The sequence below is a fragment of the Eleginops maclovinus genome, chromosome 16, assembly GCF_036324505.1.
Source record: "Eleginops maclovinus isolate JMC-PN-2008 ecotype Puerto Natales chromosome 16, JC_Emac_rtc_rv5, whole genome shotgun sequence".
Taxonomy (NCBI): Eukaryota; Metazoa; Chordata; class Actinopteri; order Perciformes; family Eleginopidae; genus Eleginops; species Eleginops maclovinus.
The window spans coordinates 8,431,864-8,448,217 of NC_086364.1; the positions used below are offsets into that span (position 1 = coordinate 8,431,864).

The 16,354-nt window shown below is 39.2% G+C and overlaps 1 non-coding gene across 1 annotated transcript; it reads right to left on the reverse strand.

The window, feature by feature from the left end:
- Positions 1 to 16,241: 16,241 nt before the first annotated feature.
- Positions 16,242 to 16,325, reverse strand: LOC134878801 (small nucleolar RNA SNORD35). Its single transcript, XR_010167741.1, has one exon. It is a non-coding gene; the product is annotated as a small nucleolar RNA SNORD35 (small nucleolar RNA).
- Between the last annotated feature and the right edge of the window lie 29 nt (positions 16,326 to 16,354).

The window sequence follows — 16,354 nt, forward strand, 5'->3', positions numbered from 1 at the left end:
CAGGCCTGGATCATGACCTCTGACCCTCTCAGCAGGTGTTTGTGTGGATGGCCTTTATAGAGAAAAGCCAGTCCAGAGGCTCTTTGGCTTTTGTAGCGCTGGGGTCAGGGAGGGGGGGAGACAGGGCAGATGTTGTATAAGAAATCCCCCGGGGAAAGTGTGCCGCCACTGAGGGAAGGGGTCACGGCAAAAGGGCGGATCCCTGACACAACCAACACAACAGACAACTCTGGTTTCCATGGCAGCTTGCTGCATCACTAAGCCGTCTGTTCTTCAGGACATGAAATAGGACTTTAGGCTCTGAGATCAATGACAAAACAAGCCTTTATTCTGCTTCTCATAGCAGACAAACTCCGAAATGTGGCATTTGGATCAGATTCTGTTTTAATACTTATCAGGCTCAAGAAACTTTTACTTGATGAAGCATTTATTCTGTTTCATGAATTAACCTACATTGAACATTATTATGAAAGTGCACTTCCTTACTTTCTACCTCTTCATCATAAATTCCATCTTACCAAAAACCAATTTGATAAGCTTATAAAATATATATTTTTTAATTGTCACAGATTAATCCAGAGGTTCCTAACCTTTTTGCCTAGTGAACAATCAGTATGTTGTTTAGGCTCAGATGATATTTCATGGTTGTCAGCATTCATACCAATGAAAGAGACACTTTAGCGGTAAAAGCAGTCAAATGATCACCAAATATTAAAGATTAAACAAAAGTCCCATCGAGGAAAACAGATTTTATTTGAGTACTTTTTTTCTTTGGTCTCTAGTTAATAATCTAACAAACCCTGAAATTAATCTTGCGACCATTTGGGAGGAGCATGACCCCTAGGTAGGGAACCACTGAACTAGCTCACTGTTTATAAAGTAGTTTAAAATAGCTCCACCTTGAGCAGCTACAACAGGAGAAAGTTGTTCTCTAATGAAATATGTAGGGACACTATGAGAGCTTTTATTTTATTCCTATAAGTAAGATTAAAAAATACAATAGGGGCAATATAATAAATGCATTACTTTTACTTGCAGTATTTATTACATTGTTTTATTTGTATTTTAAGTTATCCAAATACTTCTTCCATCTTTGAACACACAATAAGACATCCTGTTTTTATTTGTTCATCTTTATAGATTTACAGCAAAATTGTTCTGTTGTTGAAAAGCTATTTTTAAGAACATATTTGGGCACTATTCCCATCATTCCTTGATCTCATTGTTTTTTTCTTTCTGGTCTTCTGCCCCATACAAACACAATGCTAAATCTTGACCAATAAACAGAGCCTATAAAAAGAAACATTAATGTCTGGGGATGGTTTCAGCTGCGGAGTTTCAAAGCCACAGGGTGCAGCAGAAATAAGACCAGATAAAAAGCACAGCTTGTTGTCCCCACTGTTTACTGTAGCTGGACTGTGAGTCATTTCCTCTGAGGTGACGGCTGCGGAGGATGTGACTTTCTGCTGATGTCTTTGATTAAACCCTGGCTCCATCAGGTCATCTCAGTGTGGAGTAAATAGGCAATAAACCATGTGCTTTAGATGGCTTGAGGATTCAGATTCTGGTAAGCTGCTCATATGGTGGTCGACCCATGCAAACACACTATAACGGCCCTAAACACTTAAATTAGGAGAAACGCTGGACTTCCAAAAATGATGTAAATATAAAAACACAAATGTGCCAAAACCCACGCAACTTGAAAAAAACTGAAAGTGCTAAACAAACAAAACGCTTCAACAAAAAAAGAAGCTCAAAACACAACTGAAACCAGCCAACACTAAAAAGGGATGGAAACAGCTGGGACAGGAGGTCTTGTTGGCATTCAAGGATTAAAAAGTTGGCCGACTGTTACCCTAGCAGAGTTAGCCTGTTTCACAACTGTGAGTGTTTTATCAGTCTAAGTGACAGTGCCATTGTCAAGTGTGTCAAGTTGGTGAAGATCTTTCTCCATTTGCATGTGTTTTGGCGAATGTGTTTTGGCTATTTGCATCGATTTTGAAAGTGCAGCGTGTTTCTGGTCGTTTTAACTCTATATGCAACAATAAGAGTTTTATTCAATACACTAGCTGCAGTCCCTACTGGACAGGATTATGAGTCCTCTTAATGACAACATGTTATAATAAAAAACAATCTATCCCCCAGAGCTTTACACAATAACAAGTTTTCATTAACTACCCTCACAAATCAAAGCTTACTGAATGAAGGGTCATAAAGGGCATGTGATACACTGTCATTATTAATAAACCACACTACACTGCAACAGAATGAATGTTGTTCTTCTCAAGCATCTTAAGGAAGTGATAACTTGAGTAATAAATATAGTTTGCAACAGAGAGGACAAACCCTTGTGCGGAAGAACTTCCAAGATGAGTTAGCGGGCAGAACAACTTTGCCGAACAGTCTTGATGTTTTCTTTTTAACCTGACCTTGTCAGAAATACACCATTGTTGATTTTGCAAGAGGTCTATGTCATTCTACAAAGCACTCTCTTTGCGACAAAGCTCTTAGTTCAAACACTTGCTTGCCAGTCCCGTGACGCATGACATTTGTATAACATTACCGGGGTCACAGCCCATGACCAAGATATTTGAGGTGGATGAAAGGAAGTGGTCAGTGCCCTGGACAACATCTTGAACTTCAGCCTGCATGAAGAAAGCACAGGTCAAATCCTACTTAGATATGCATCTTCAGCCAATGGTTGGCCATAATGTTTGAAAAGAACTCCTCAAAGTCCTCAGTCATCTCTCTATAGCGCTATTGTTAAGGAAGTTAAAGGAAAGAGGACACAATGAGTTTCATATCATATCAGTAAATCCATCACAGGATTTTGAAAGAATATGAGCCTGTTGTCAAGTTACTCTTTTTTTAGCATTTCGTGCCATGAAAATAGTGGTTGGTTTGAACTTCCTTTAACTTTTTTGTCACTTCTTACGTTTACAACCAAGTACAACACCAAAGTTATTTTTTAGGAAGGACTGTCACAAAGTGCACTGATATCATCATAATGTGATCCTTTCTTTGCCCGCCAGCTTTTTAATATCTTGGGAACATAAATGTCTGTTCAAAATGTTATTGCAATCCAATCTTAAACTTGTGAGATGATTTTTCAGTCTTGAACATAGTGACTGACAAATAGCAAACCATTCCACAAGAGAGACATGGAAACAGATTTAGGACCAGATTGCTTGTGTAAGTGTGTTGTCGCTCTTAGTTTACACAATAGCATTAATAATGGATTATTAAAAACAAAAATGGGGGAAAACAATGTGAACAGAAAACTAAAATATTGACAACTATTTCATAAATAAATCAAACAATACAGACAGAAAGTTAATCCATTTAAAATGTTGTCAATAGTAAACATTATTGACTGCTGATGCTCTTCAGTTCCTCTTTTCTATAGAAAGATAAGTCTTGGTATCCTCTGTCTTCTGCCAAAAAGGATACAGGTATTGTCATACCTCTATGAGCCAAAACAAACATGGAAACCTCATCACCGTCTGAGCAGAGGTGAAGGGAGGAGTCGTTTCCTCCCTCTGATTAACAGGAAAGGGTCATCCTCCTCTGACATTGTCTCTGCAGTATTGACGGTAAGACCCTGATTTCCCAGGTCATCTCCTCTGCTTCATCGGCCAAAGTTAGCCAGACCTGTCTCCCTGTGAGTGCAGCGTAGAGACAACATGTACTCTGTCACAGCTCCAGGAAGGTACCCCATTGTGAATGTGTTTTCGTACTCTTTATGTCATCAAATGACCTTGATGGATATTTTTTCCGGTAACATCAAAACACTTTAGTGCTTCTGACATCATGCCGGCATTTGTATGTAGTTCATAGCCATTCGGTAAGTGACCTGTCCATTATTACATAGCTTATACCATTTCTTTTGCCACTTGTGATGTGAGTCCCAAGTATATTGAACATCTAAGGATGGTCTTTACCTATTTAGGACATAAAAAACATGATGCTAAGCAGCCTGGATATAATACAAGTCCGGTAAATAATTCCCAAGGGGCTATAATTTAAAAGGAATGGGAGCGTCTTTAAAGCCTATACGGATGTTACACTTGCTTTGTAGATCATATATTATAATATTTGTTTCAAATGTAGCCCTACTGCTTTCTGTTTTACCCTAATATTTGACAACTTTTCTTAACATCCTGCAGGTTGCATTTTGTGCTTTCATCTTCACAAGATGGTTGTGTTAATTGTTATATCTACTGCAGAGCACAGCTTTAACAAGAAAAAGCTTTTTGATATATTTTTTCCCTGGGCAGTATCCTCGATCATGACTTAATGTTGGCGGGGTTTGGAATAACAGGACAAATAGCGAGTAGGATGTGAGCAGCCCAACTCTGACCTCCATCTGCACAGTTTCCTCTCCCTGGGTGGGACTCCCCGCAGGCCACTCAAACTCACACATATCTACTGTTCCCCAATCGTGTCTCCAATTATGCAGTGCTGTGCCTTCTCAGACTGGATATAGTGTTTCTCAGGGTGCTGAGTTTAGGGACTCTCGTAGTGGAGTGTTTGTTGCAGTTGGGTTGCTGCCACTGGCGATATTAATCTTCAGTCATGGAGCAGGAAATCAAAAATAAGCTGGAGAACACACTGAATTAGTAGTAACAGCTAGATAATCCACTTTCGCCATAACAATAAAGTGACAGACATGTTTCTCAGCAAACATCATAGTGCTGAGATCATGTATAACAGAGGAAAACCATCTTGACACAAAACATTGTGGGAAAGGGAGCCATGGCTGTGTTTCATTGGCTGCTTTGATTTAAGCAACGTGGAACCAAAATAACTGCACAATATGAAAAGTCAGGAGATAACCCAGCATTTGTATAATCATATCAATGAAAAAAAAGCATGTTACCTCATGGTGGAGCTTTAGAAAAAGTCAGGGGATCACCAAAGCCAACAGGATACATCAACTTGGAACCATGAATGTCCAAAGAGTTTGTGCTTTAAGCAGTTGTTACGGTATTTCGTAACTGAAAGAACATTTTGACATGTTGTTGGCACTACTGGAAGAATCAAGGATATCAATCATTAGAAACAATCCTTTAGGGCCTTGGACTTCTGTATTGTTGAGCTATTCCAGTATGGACCACAATTGACAGATGAACACTACGCTAGAGCTGCTGATAAAACGTCCATTTTGTTTTCCACAAACAGTAACATGAGGACATGTGGCTTGAATTTGCCTGGTTGGCCTGCTTGCCAGTAGAGTCAAACGCATCCAGCCCTCACGGAGAACGGGGTTCAATCTGATGCATCGCTCAATCCCCTTAGGAAGTGTGCGCACCAGTGCAAGCAGAGGAAGTTTATTCTAGCTCCACAGATCTCTGTTTATGTTGGGGCCACCTCACTAGGATGCAGAGCAACATTGACTTTTTTTTTCTTTCCATGTGTATGTCATTAAATGAGTCACTTTTTTTGACATGATGAGTGAAAAGCAAACAAAGATTCTGTTGTTATTGATGAAAAATCTCAGAGATGGGTTTGATGGAAGGGAAGTGTCCTCTGTGACATTAGGGTTGTCGCATACCGGTTAATTATCGTCATTACTGTAATGATACACTGATTCCCTGTGTTTAGAAGGTGGGTCAGCTTATGTTACAGGAGGTCACTGAAATCACCTTTATGTCTGCGGCAGATCCAGCGTGCATGTAAGTGTGAAGCTCATTGCTCTAGAAATAAAAATTAGCTTGAACCAGCAGTCATAACAAATCAATTGATTTTCAGTGGTAGATCCGACAGAAGGCCGGATAATGGCTGTTTTCTGAATCAATGTCACAATTTAGTAAAAGTTGAATAAAGACGTAAATGTCAAAGCAACTCCTATTGAAGATATTGACTGGCTTTGTCAAGTTGATAGTTTTTTTACATGCTGAAGTGAATAATTAGAAAAGATAAGAAAGAGATAAGAGCAATACTGGTTTGTTATTCAGTCTTGGATGATGGTTTCTTTTTTAAGGTTTCTAAACAATAAGCACAACAGGAACGTGTTAGGAATAGAGAGCCGTCTGTTCGACTTTTCCTAATTCAACCTGTATGTCGGCTAACTAGCCAGCTACCTCCAGGAGGAACCTAACTTGGCATTCCCTTAAAGTCCTTGAAGCAATTTTTACCACATTATTTTGTTGGGTTGGTATGTTGAAAGAAATTATTTCAAATTGACTTTGTCAGTTTTGCATGGTGTCCCAGAACAGCCAGCTTAATAACTGAAAGGTGTTCAAAATGAAACATGTTAGCTTATTAATTGAGTGTGAGCTTAATTAGTGCTAAAGCTAATCTAGCTGGTGTGGGTGTCAGTGTATGATGCAAGGAATTGGGCGTAAGGGTTTTCCATAACTGGCATGCATTGAGGCTTTATTAAGTCTGTGAATAAATAAACATAATTTCTCTCTCTATTAACTAAGTATATTTTCAAATGTTCAATGTTTGAAAATGCAATTTAGTCCTGGGAGGCCTCTGAATTCAATCTCTTTGGATTGTGGTGGTCTATACAGATGCAATCTATCTTAAGATAAGGACATTTGCTGTTTGCTGAAGTGAAGGGAAAAATGTAGGATTTGTTTTTTCTTTTGAAGAATGTTTGGGATTGACTGTTATCTCTATCATGTTTTACATACTGCTGTGAAACAGAGATGTTCTGGCAGCCAGGCACACAATGGAACAGGGTTATCAGCAGTGTCCCTTCATTGGCTTCTCTCGCAGTGAAACCCCCCTCTGTTTCTCAGAGAGGGGGTCCTGCTGCAAGATTTGTTTTGCCTGCAGAAAAGGCATGTCAGCCAGGGCCATAATTTCCACATAGGACATGTAGGTCGTGATCTCCATTTCTCTTCATTTCCATTTTTCACACAAAGACCCCATTTAAATGGTCTTGTATTCAGACTTTTAATAGAGATGTTTGACTTTAAATCTCCCTCAACTGTATAATGTCGTAATTAATAAGAAAGAGCTTCAAACAGAGAAATCACAAATGGTATTTATTTTATTCTTATCTACATCTACAACTTTCTCCATGTCAACAGTTTGGATAACTGACCTAAAAACAGAATTGTTCTCATGAGGATCAGATTCTTTGGACAGTGAGCTTTCTTACAGTTTTACTTGTATTGATGAAAAATCGAACTTTGTAGCTGCGATATCGGTTAGCAGTTTTTAATTTCTCCATTTGGTGGAGCCCTGTCCAAAAAAAGAAAAGTATGTAGCATATAATCTCTTGATTATAGGCAGGTTTTTCAACATTACACATAACATTTGATGAAGGGTGTCTGGTTCTGCCAGAGAATGAAAAGCAGAAAATACCTTCCAGATTTCATAAATCAAAAAGTTCATAAATTCAAACCAAACGTCTAAAGCTAAAGTGGGAAAGTTAACAGAAAACTTGACAAAGGCAAATCTGTAAGAGTTTGTGAAAACCAAACACGTGGTTTCACTTTGCATTGTCTCGGATGTAAAGAACTCTGTTTCCTTTCTATTGTTAACATATTGATTGTACGACTACAAAGAGGACTACAGTTTAAGTTGCACAGACAGTGGGCATGCTCTATCCCTTTTCTTCTCTTGTTAGCTGTAATTCACAGAGGCAAGAAGATACTCCATTTTCTATTCATACATACAGTAACTGGTAATGAAACACATCATTGTGAAACTCCCGTCACTTCCTTCCCTTTATGTTTGCAACAGCACCAGCACAAAAGGATTTGAAATGCATCCACAAGTTTAAAGCTGTGCACCTTTTATGTGTTGTATAACACATGTGGCCCACAGGAGAGCAAATAACTACCATAAAGCTTTTCATCAGCACCTGAACATTTTATTTAGGAGAAAATAGTGGCAAACAACTGCCTTTACGCATGGAGACAGTTTTACTGGTCACAAAAAAAGTCCCATCTTCTTTATAGTTGTAGAGCATCAGCTGAGGTTTCCAAGGTGTATTGAGTGTAATAAAAGTGGACATTAGAGGAAAAATGGAGGATCTAATAAAAAACCCTGCCAAAATGGGTTATGGGAAATGTTGGAAACAATGTTTTAATTTGTAAGGAACTAACAGTCAGGTTGTATTGGTAGGAAACCTGTCACACATGTAGGGACTTGGTGCGTTCTCAGGGGAAATGACTGAGTTGAAATCAAAACTGTGTAGAGCAAGAAGAAAGAAGTCAACAACAACAACAACAACAAGATTCTCCACAACACTCTGGTTTGGTAAGGTTTGCAAGAACTGTGTTTTCAGAATGAACCCAAATGTGGTTAACCAAAGATGCAGATTTATGGTGTGACAGCTTATGAGCTCATGTGGGGAGACAGAGTCAAAGAGTTGAAATGTTGTCCCGTTGAGAAATAACACTTGAGAGTAATAAAACAAATTGGAAGACATAAAAAATATATATCATTTTTCATAGTATGTTTATGTCAGAGTTATATTACAATGACTTGTCATGCTGTCTGAGAGAGTTTTTGCCTTTTAAGTACAGTGGCTGACACTAAAGTCATTAAATTATAGCACAAGTGTAATATTAATCGATTTGAGTAACATATTAAACATATGTACTTCACAGCAACAAATCAAACGGTTGGGGACTTCAAAAGGGTTTTCTGGATGTATTATTTTCAGTGAAAAGCTTTTGCGTAGAATATAAAAAAATATATTTTGCTCTGTTACAATCCTAATTCAATTTATATTGAACATATAATAAAAGTTTGACAGCAATAAATGCACCATTGTTTTGTAGCTTCATTGCCCATTTAAAAACATTTGTAGAAAACTGTAATAAGAAATAATAAAATAACTTGGATTATGTAATTAAAATAGTTGCATTCCTATATTTTGAACAGGATAACTAATTGCGTATAGGGGGTAAAGAGGTAAAGGGCCAGCCACCTAATTTAAAAAAATGTTTTAACACAGCTACTCATGCAGCTCTAAGAATAGCTGCCCTGAAATCAAAGAAATCTGTTCCTCCAACATAAACACCACAGTAGCAGTGTGCAGTTCAAAACGAATGAAGAAATGAGATCCAGCAGAGGAGGCGAGGAGGAGAGATCGATTACTCCGAGGTTTCCCATGAACCTGCCTCTCTCCAGGGAGAGCCAGCCTCTGCGTGGGTCTCTCTACTGTCATTATCACCGATGGGAGCCACAATAGGTCAGGGAGATGAGATAACATTGTGAGCGGCAGAGCAGCAGGTGAGAGGCTCAACAGGGCGCGATTAGGTATCCGGGTCCCAGGGTGTAGCATTGCCTGGGGCCTCAGGGGCCTCGGCCCCGCCATCTGCCAGGGTGAATTCCTCCTGTAGCAGAGGAACTGCTCGATATCAGCACAAACTGTTGCTGTGGGGCGTTGCTTTGAGTTTCTCCTGTTACCTTTTAATAGAGAGAAGTGTTCAACTTTACAGTACCTTTGTAAGAGTATCAAATACAGGCTCTAAGAATGCCTGCAAATAACTTTTGGTATTTGTGGAGTCATTCTGTGCTTTAAAGTTTAAAGTTCTGCTTTGTATAGCTTTTTATTTGTGTGTACACAGTTGTAGACAGTACCTTAGTACACTTACCCAAGAACTGTACATTCACCTTTAACATACAGTACTTGAAATACTTCGTATTTCCATTTACTGTCCTTTATTTCTACTTCACTGCACTTTAGGGCCAATATTGTATTTTTATTTTTATTTGGTAGCTTAAGTTGCTGTGAATATTCAAATGAATGAAAATCAAATATAAATAAAGGTAAAGATATCCATTACTGATGCTTGGTGAAATGTACAACCTCTTCTTTGCATTTTATGGTAACACATAAAAATGATTTCTCCAGTGATTATCATGTGATAATGCATAATGCATCAATATTTGTAATCCAACATCATTATAACTTACTTTAAGTGTTTCATTTTGGTAATTTAAGTATATTTTATGGATAAACCGTTGTACTATTTCTTAAGAAAAACGGAAAATGCAGGGTTCTTACTTGTAACAGAATAATCAATACACTGTGGTATTACTACTTATAGTGAAAGAACTGAGTACTTTGTCCACCTGATTATAAATGTCTTCCATCTGCAAACCAAAGTCACCTGGCATCATGCATGAAGCACTGAAACATCACTTTTTAGTTATGCAGTCCAGATCCAGCCTGATTTTCTGGATCGTGTACGGCTCCGTGGCTCCAGTGTGAGGCCATCATTCAGCGAGAGCACACCCCGGGGATGCTGTGATGACAGCCATGCTGGATGGTTCTCACCTGACCCGAGAGCCCTGCTGCATGCAACACCCCGTCCTGTGACCCGACAGCACCAGTCCCCACTTTGATCTGACAACAGGTGTAAAACTGGAGATGCCCAACACACTCACACATGCCAGACAGGTACTCTGTCTGACAGACAGGCGAGAACACGGCTGAACATGAGAATATTGAATTAGGAGCTGTCGTGCAAATCTGGGATGTGTTGCAGGGCTCTCCGCTTACCCGGCTGGCCAGGTGAGCGACAATCAATCAAGAAAGTGTAATCGTTAGTTTGGGGTATCTGGAATCAAACAGCCGCAATTGAACTTTACACTTCTGATTTTCCTTAATGTGTGAATCATAACATAATAACCAATGTTTTCATAGCAGACACAACTCACAAATTATGTGTGAGCGAAGAGTGGGAGCCACATCTGTTAAATCACTTAAAATCAGTTAAGCAGCTCAGGGTGCTCCTGCAGATATCACACACTGATAAGTATGACCCCAACCTCTAACCTGAGAGTAATAGATCTTGACATGCTCATTAACCTCCAGATCTACTTTCACTGACTTTGACAAATCCCGACACCAAACCCGGACAGTAAGCCATACCCAACCACCTTTGATATGTGTACGTACAGTTTGCAGCTCATACACATGACCATTTGTTTGTGACTGAATGCAATGTAAGATATTTTTTAATATGATGTTTTCAGACTCTACTCGGTGTTTGGCGCAGGAACATTGGCTGTCTTTGTGCAGATCGTGAGGGCTGATGACATGTCCAGATGTGGAGAGTGACCCTGCACTGACCCTCAATGCAGCCCACAGTGTTCCTGTTGTGCATCCCCAGCAGTGAAGATGCTGGACAGTGATGAGTTTAATGGTTGCGTATTCAAATGCTGTCAATAAAACTACAAGGATAGAGAAAAGTCTAGGGCCACAACAGCAAAAGAGTCACATGTTAGCGTTATCCAACATTTAATTTATTGAGTCACTTAGAAAAGGTTTATTAATAATACAAAAGATAACTAAAACAGCAATACGTATGTAGTATTATACATAAAGCTGACAATACATACAGTTTAAAACCAGCCCCACCTTTGATTTATTGAAGAAAATGTACAGATTAGAGATAGGAATTATGATCCTAAATAGTGTATTGTTAAAAGCTATAAAAAGCTATAACAAGGAAATGGTGTTAAGATAATCCCCTATCCTTGTACAATGGATAGATATAGTAGAGTAAATCTAAATAATAGAATAACTGACACATATTTGGAGATAAGAAGAAGCACAGATGGAAGAAAAGAGGGGAAAATGGACCGTAAAAACCAACATGATTAATTTGGTTTGTGATATGTTGAAATTATCGGAGAAAAACAGTCCTACCTTTACCAGTTACAACATAAACATGATACTTAGACATTTAATTTTCTATAAATATAATCCAACAATATAATATATTACATAATTCTGAAGTGGGCAATATTACATAATGAGAACACATGTTCTACTATATGTGTGTTTTGATGCTATTAGCTATACTTTTACTTGAGAATAACTCTTACTGCATTTCTTATACTTGTATTTCTCTTGTTTACTTAAACCTCAAAATTATGCAAAACCTACCCATATTTATCCCAGCCAAGGATGAGGCCTGTTGTGCTGACAAAGGGCTTTATCTGTTACAGCCCAGGCCTCTATGCACATAACATGCCTCCATCTGTTGAGCCCATCAGGTCTACTGCTGCTGTTTTTCTGCTGGTCGCTGCAGACAGCCTACAAACAACCCAGAACGAGGGTCCAGGGACTATACGACCCCCCTGCTGACCAAACCTCCTGCTGGGACACCAGAAGGCCTCTGTTTTGATAGTGGCTATTACCCTCATAAGGCTGGCCCTCTGAGCTAACATCCTTGCCATTAGATACACAAGTAAGCACGACTGCAAGTACGCTGTGTGACACTGGGTAAACATGTTGGCAAACTGCAGGAATGTAAAGAGGGACAGTTCATAAGACTGTTTGTCTACTGCCACAGACAGAGCAGAGACGTTCATCCAGATTTGTGATACATGATATATGAGTGTTAAAAAACATCGTTAGGCCATATTTTACTCCCTCTTGACAAAATACATTTATTTTGTATATACAGAGGGCCATCTCTGACCTCGCTGGCCCGTGGGGGTGGTTGGACTGTGACGAATGGAGCACTAAATCTAAATCTACACTGCTCACTCTCACCTTTTGGCGATGACTCCAGATGGAAAATTGGGAGTTATTAAGCAAAGCCATGAAGAGGCGGGGGAGGGGCTGGCTTCCCTATCACTAAAATCACACATCCCCACCTGGAGAAGAACATATTTCAATGTGAGGGAGGAGGACGTGTGCTGACTGAATAGTCTAAATTATAATCTAAAATAATAGCCAATTAGATCAAAAATCATTCCAAAGGTGCTGTAAAAAATGAATGAATATCCTACAATAACATGGAAACTAAAATAGACCATGTGCTAGCAGCACTGTGAGTCTGGGCTTTGGGATATATGGTAAATGATAAAAAAATGACAGCATGGAATTTATCTGTTCCCAGGGTCCTATATCTCCAGCTCCATATCCTCGTAACATAATACATTTACGAGCCTTTCAAAGGGTTTTATGTTCTCAGTAATGTATGTTTCTCCCGGTCAAGTGTGGAAAATTCCCACCTACAGACTACTGATGTTATACTCCTTGAAACCTACGCCCTCATATTTGCAGGCTACAAATTTCATCTTTTTACCTTAGGCATTGATATCTCTGAGTGGCTGAGCAGATTTTCACTTCTCAAACTGCATTTCACTCCCATTTGTTTATATCTAACACATAATACCCTGAGAAAAATTGCAAAAGCATGCTAAAATGCCCACTGTTTTAGACATTGTTCATCCTGCTACCAAGAGTAAAAAGTATATAACCTATAGCTTTCGAATGTTGCCTTAGCAAGACAAACAGTTATACATCTAGGATACATATAAAGGATAACAAAAACTCACAGCACATTATAACAAGCTTTTTCTATACAACTAAACTGCCCTGCCGAAAATAACACAAATAAACTACTTACCATTTATTGGTTGCTTTAACAAACAATGACTTTTTTGTGAAAACAAGGTACTCTATGATAGAAGACTATAATATTTTCCAAGTCAGATGGAGTCTGAATATTATCTTGCATCACAGCAGCTCCATTTTGAACATCAGCCAGGACAAATATTAAGAACAAGATACAATGAAACAGACATTTAACATAAACTCACCATCACTGAAGAGAATCATCCTCAAAGATCCTCTATCGGATATTTGATGGTAACAATTCATATTCGCTCATCAGGACATGGTTGGGTACAGAGAGCATGTTGTTGGCCAGCCTATATATGATATTTTCGTAGGATGGTTCATAGAGTATCTCAAAAGGTTGAACTTGTTGTGGTAAGGCTTTCTGTAGTATTGGTGGTGAAGTCCATAGGGACTTGGGAACTGGACGCTCACCGGGTACAGGTCCCCGAAAGACCAAGTGCTACTGAGGTGTCCCTGAGCAAGGCATCGTTCCCTAAACTGCTCCCCAGGCGCCGTACATAAAGGCAGCCCACTGCTCCTAACACTATAGATTGGTAAAATGCAGAACGTACATTATCCTTCTGTTTTACGAGTATGGGTGTATTCTTCTTCTGCAGCAGGACAGAAAGACCTACACGAAGATAATCAATAATGGGCTGCAAAAATGTTCCAAAGGAAAATCATCAAATGTGACTGAGAGAGGTCTCTCCTTGATTCACTAGAACAGAATGCATCGCCTCGCTAGATGTACTAGTTTCTCCATAGAGTCAGCTACTGACAGGCTTCTCTAGCAGCACACATTATCACAGTTGAACACTGTCAGCTTGAGTTTATTATAGTTGCTCAGACTTTTTGAGGGATCAGACCTCTGCGCTCAAACAAACACTCTGTGGGAGTAGTGTGTGCTCATGTGGACTGGGTGGCCTGCTGAGCAGTGCAGCTCCCTGGGGTGTCTGCTGAAGAGAGGGCCTGTTATTCAGAGAACATCCTGGGGCCCTCCCACCCTCCCGTAGTGTCTGTGCATATGGAGAGAAGGAGCTGGGAAAGCCCCAGTACAAAAGAGGACAATTTGTGGTTAGAAGACTGCTGTTTAGGTAAATATTGTAGGATGGGCGGAGAGATGGGATCTTTGTTAGTACAACAAAAACACAAGTGAAACCTATAATTGAGGGAAAATGCTTGTTTTTTGCAAAGCAAGGTTTTACATGGTGTCTGCTAACCCTCATTATCATTAAATGATGGTACCGTTTACACGGCTGAGTTCACATTAACCACTTTCTCCTGCTAACATCGTCACCATATGGGACCTATTCACTGGAGCATTAGGGGGAAAACATGTACAGCATCATTATGGTAATGGTCGCCTCTGCCATGGCACTCAGCAGACAGAAGGACGGGATTAAGGGAGGATGGATCATAGGGATGGATGAGAGGAGGGGGTGGGGCTTACTGAGTCCCATACAGTAAAACTGTCATCTTCTCAGGCTGAAATAAGGACACATGCAAATGACTTAGCTGATGCAGACAGGCTGTATGTATCTAAATATGTTTATTTGGATATCAGACACTGTTGAGCATCATTATGGCTGCAATGGTACAAAGGAAGGAGGTCATATATTTTTGTACATACAGCATCAATGATGTTGGGGTCATTAACCCTGTCCTGGTAATAATCCCTCTTATTGTTCATTCAAATGTCCGACCATGCCTAGTGTCAATTTAATTTCCTATAAAGTAGCTGTCACTAAGTGGTTGAAAGAAACAAAGTCTATGAATCCAAATACTGCACTGTAGTTTTGACATACTTGTCTAACTTGAGAATGTCCCATTACCTGCCATTCATCTCAGATGAAATATTGTACCTTTTAGTCCACCGAGTTTTAGCAGCTTCAATTTCGAAGTAACTCACAAGAATCGAGCATCAATGATTAAGATGCTATCATAAGAACTCTCCTGATGCATCACGTAGCCCTATGTATAGGATTTGAATATTGGTTGTTTAACATAAAGTAGGTATATGTCGCCATCTGCTGGATATACTTCATTCAGGGGAGAAGTGTTCTGAACCAATGAGACGCTAGGGGGCGCTGTGGGTGCAGAGTAGGCTTCTACCATTAGAGATTCTCAATGATGTATGAACTGTTTATGAACTTTTATCTTGTTTGCTTTTGTCGCTTTGCTCCCAATTTAGCAAATTATATCAGATGGTGAAACTAACGCTTTCATTATGCAATCACTTCAGTATTACACTGCAATGATCTCAATCACTCTAACAGTGATTTCCTCAACGGTTCACAAATACTAAAGATAATCATTGTGTGATGCGAGTGGGCACATTTCAATTATTTGCTAATTCTGGATTGCATATTAGTTTTGGAAATGTTATGAACTGCCTCGTTCTGCGAAGTGTTTTGGAGGGTCATTGAAATAAAGACGCTGGTGCCAAGAAATAACTTCAGTTACTCATTGTTGCTGAATTAAGTGTGGTAGCTTCTTACCGACTTTATAATCTATTAAAATGATCCAATAAAACTTACCTAATGTGTCATCGCACAAAAGATAGATAAAATATGTTTGATATGCTTTGCTCTGATTAACTTTCCAAATTATATTTTACCTACATTTTCTTAACAGCCTAACATTTCAACTTGTTATTATCCAAGCCTTTAAACCCTCATAATTCCTTCCATTTAAAATATATATATTTTAGAATGATTTATAAACTCTGGTCCCCATTATGTCATAATTGTACCGCAACACTACTTAATTAGACAAATAGCAGAAACTCATGTGAACAAAAAAATAATCTTTTGTTCACCACCTGTTAGATCACAGAAGAGGTAAGAGTTGAAGTCTATGTATATTGCAAAGAATCCAATCTACACGAGATTAATAGGATTGTCACTCTACTACATCAGTGTTGCCATAAGGCATTGTCGTCAGCGCCTAGAAGGCTTGGAAGACCATCGTGAGAAAAACATCATTTGTAGTATAGTGACAGGTAAAGGGAAGGTCAAT